The sequence below is a fragment of the Hemicordylus capensis genome, chromosome 8, assembly GCF_027244095.1.
Source record: "Hemicordylus capensis ecotype Gifberg chromosome 8, rHemCap1.1.pri, whole genome shotgun sequence".
NCBI lineage: Eukaryota > Metazoa > Chordata > Lepidosauria > Squamata > Cordylidae > Hemicordylus > Hemicordylus capensis.
The window spans coordinates 20,142,930-20,146,542 of record NC_069664.1 but is presented as its reverse complement, the minus strand read 5'-3'; the positions used below and the strand labels follow the sequence as shown (position 1 = coordinate 20,146,542).

Genomic DNA, 3,613 nt, shown 5'->3' with positions numbered 1-3,613 from the left:
AGAATGGTATGAGGTAGGCAAAGAAGTCCACCATCACGCCAATCCAACGGAGACCAAAAAACTCATACCTGGTCCACAAAGGGGTGACCAGCTGAAATCCACACTATGATCCTGAGTCGGTGAGAAGGGTTGCCTTGCAAACCCTGACTGAGAATCTGGGAGCTGCAATGGCTCATAAGCTCCACCCACCTGGGCACTCCAGCCAATCAGCTTGCCCCAAGTGCTTTGTGATTCATTAAGAAGCTGAGATGGAGCAAAGAAGTCACTTCCATGATACTCCTGGGTGATTGGCTGAAATCTCCAACAGAGCTCCCCATCTTCAGGGACACAGCTCCCATTGAACAAGGGAGGGGGGGAATAAATGTCCCCGAGCTCCTGAAAGAAGGGGGGCCATTGGCTGGGTGACAGCTTGCTCTTTGATCTCCCCTTCACGCCTCTCTGAAGGAGACAGGGGGAGGGCCCATCTTCACTTTTTATTCCCCCTCCCAACCTTGCTATGCCCCTGCACATCTTATACCATGACTTTTCATCTTCCATGTCAGTAATGATGAATTTAAGGTCATGAAATACTTCAGATTCTTAGGTTCTGGTGTGTGTGACCATTTATCTCTTGGATGATTTTCATATTTAGGTCATTACTGAAGGTTCATTAATTTGATGACAAGCTGCTCCACTGAAGCCTTCAACTGGACATACAGCGTTCTGTCATCTTAGTCTTTCACTGGCTGATAAGTTTTTAATTTCCAGAGCTCTGATGGGTGGTCTTAGGTTTGGCTTCCTATTCTAAGGTGTTTAAGTCCCATCTCTGACTTTTTCTGGGAGCAACGGTGTGATGGATAAAGCAGACTGCACAATCCCCTTGCCACTCTTGTTATGCTGAGAAGACCTTGTTCCTCTATCAAGTCCTCCATCACTGGGAGAAAAGAAAAGATGAATGTGATTCTGTTTCTTAGCATCTCTAGCCTCCTCTGCTCTGCCCAGGGTGAGTATAGCACACAAGGGTAAGATTGGTGTGTCAGAAAGATATTAGAAATATACAAAATTACAATGAAAGTAGTTACATGGCAGCATCCAAATAAGTCAATTCTTAAAGCAGAAAAAAATCATTTAAAATGATCAGCAGATAATCAGATATTAAAATCTTGTTTAAAGTGAGTCTTTTGACATCCATCTAGTTGGGTTGAATATGGAGATGAGGCTTCCCAATGGGAAAACTCATCTCCATACATCGTTCCCATATACTTTGGGCAGTTCCCAAAGTTCCTATAGACTTGGGAATTTCCATAGATTATGGAAGTTCCCATAGACTTTCAGCAGGTGTTGCTTTCTGTAACATATATCCGAGGCATTGCTTTGATGTGTTTTATGTAAGTTGTCTTCAGCTTCTAATGGGTGGGATAAACATGTTTTCTATAAAAACAAAATTGTGGGGAATTCTCCGGGTTTAGAGGTCTGTTTTATACACAGATATTGGAAATGGGTTCTCTCCTTGCCAACAGTTGAAGCTCTCTTATGCCGTGTCTGCAAAGCCTACCTAAGAAATGTTGGATGCGTCCAGGGAGAAGGGGTTTGTGAAACTGACCAGGAATATGGATGTAAGAAAGTCACATTCTTTAGAGGTATGCTATCAATCAAGTGAGGCTGCAATCCTATGCATAGGAACATAGGAAGCTGCCTTATACTGAGACAGACCTTTGGTCCATCTAGCTTAATATTGTCTACACTGACTGGCAGCAGCTCTCCAAGGTTTCAGGCAGGAGCTTTTTGCAACTCCACCTTCTGACAGCATCCTTTTGGAGAGGAGAGCTGGACTTGTGGTAGCAAGCATGACTTGCCCCTTAGCTAAGCACGGTCTGCCCTGGTTGCATATGAATGGGAGCCTTGATATGTGAGCACTGTAAGATATTCCTTACAGGAATATAAAATATTCCCCTCAGGGGTGGAGCTGCTCTGGGAAGAGCATCAAGGTTCCAAGTTTCCTCCCTGCAACATCCCCAAGATAGGGCTGAGAGAGAATCCTGCCTGCAACCTTGGAGAAGCTGCTGCCAGTCTGTGAAGACAATACTGAGCTAGATATGGTCTAACTTAGTATATGGCAGCTTCCTGTGTTCCTGTGTTCCTCTGTCCCTGGAGATGTCATGGATTAACATAGGAACATAGGAAGCTGGCACATACTGAGTCAGACCACTGGTCTATCTAGCTCGGTATTGTCCTCACAGACTGACAGTGGCTTCCCCAAGGTTGCAGACAGGAATCTCTCTCAGCCCTATCTTGGAGAAGCCAGGGAGGAAACCTGGAACCTTCTGCTCTTCCCAGAGTGGCCCCATCCCCTAAGGGGAATATCTTACAGTGCTCACACTTCTAGTCTCCCATTCATATGCAACCAGAGCGGGCCCAGCTTAGCTAAGGGGACATGTCATGCTTGCTACCACAAGACCAGCTTTCCTCTCCTTTGGATGTTCTGGATGCAAAGCCAATGCTTTACCACTGAGCTCCGACCCCATCACCTAAGGAGTATATCTTATAGCAGACTGTGCTCACAGGTAGCCACCCATCCAAATGCAAACCATGCTTAGCAAAGCGGACAAGTCATGCTTACTACTGCAAAACTGGCTCTCCACCCCAATGTATACATACTGTGGGGAAGATGGTGCTTACTTCCCAGTAAACATGCATAGAACCATACCTTAAATTTATTTATCTGGACCATAGTTTTATTTATGCATGCATTTAATAAAAAGTTTACAAACCAGTTTATATAGAAGAGGAAGGCAGTGTGTGTGTGTGTGTGTGTGTGTGTGTGTGTGTGTGTGTGTGTGTGTGTGTTTCCTCTGATCCACAGGGGCTCACAATCTTTTAAAAAGACACAAGGGAAATATCGGCAACAGCCACTGTAAATGATGCTGTGCTGGAATGAGTAAGGACAGTTCATAGTTGCCCCCCACTGCTGCTAAATATAAAAGAACTTCAGGATACAGCCAATAAGGAACTGTGGAAGATCAGGCAATGTGGATATACTAAGGTGTCTCTATTCCTTTCATTCTATAGAAGGTGAAACGGACTTTTCCCTAAAAGGATGCATCAATTCAGGGGATGGATGCAACATCATCAAAGAGGACGAGAAGTTTGGCATGCTCATAAGAGAGTGCTGCAGGGACTCTGATTATTGTAATGAATAAAGTCCATTGAGTGGCATTAACGTCGTCTTTGGCTTAAACCCAGAGTGGAAAAAATTATTTCCACCAAAGTTGGAAGGGCTTCATGGAGAGCCCCGTCCACTCAACTGTCCCACTGAAAGCTCTCAAATGTACAGCTTGCACATTTTAAAGAGTCTACAACCTGTTTTTCTTCTTCTTAAATTGATCTAGACAGTAATGCAACTGTAATGCATGGGGATTTTTTTTATAAAGGGTGGTATATAAGTGTGACAAACAAACAAACAAACAAACAAACAGATATGCAGAGATGTCTGTGGGGGGACATAACTCAGGAGATGTGTTAGATCTGCCTGTTCTGGAAGGAGTTATACTCCCTTGGAAGGAACACGTGTGCAGTCTGGGAGTCTTCTTGACCCAGGCTTCTCCTTGGTTGAGGCAGTGGCCAGGGGTGCTTT

At 44.5% G+C, this 3,613-nt stretch overlaps 1 long non-coding RNA gene across 1 annotated transcript; it reads left to right on the top strand.

The window, feature by feature from the left end:
- The first annotated feature begins 266 nt into the window (after positions 1-266).
- On the top strand, positions 267-3,181 carry LOC128334062 (uncharacterized). Its single transcript, XR_008311168.1, has 3 exons — positions 267-982; positions 1,500-1,619; positions 3,049-3,181. It is a non-coding gene; the product is annotated as an uncharacterized LOC128334062 (long non-coding RNA).
- The last annotated feature ends 432 nt before the right edge of the window (positions 3,182-3,613 follow it).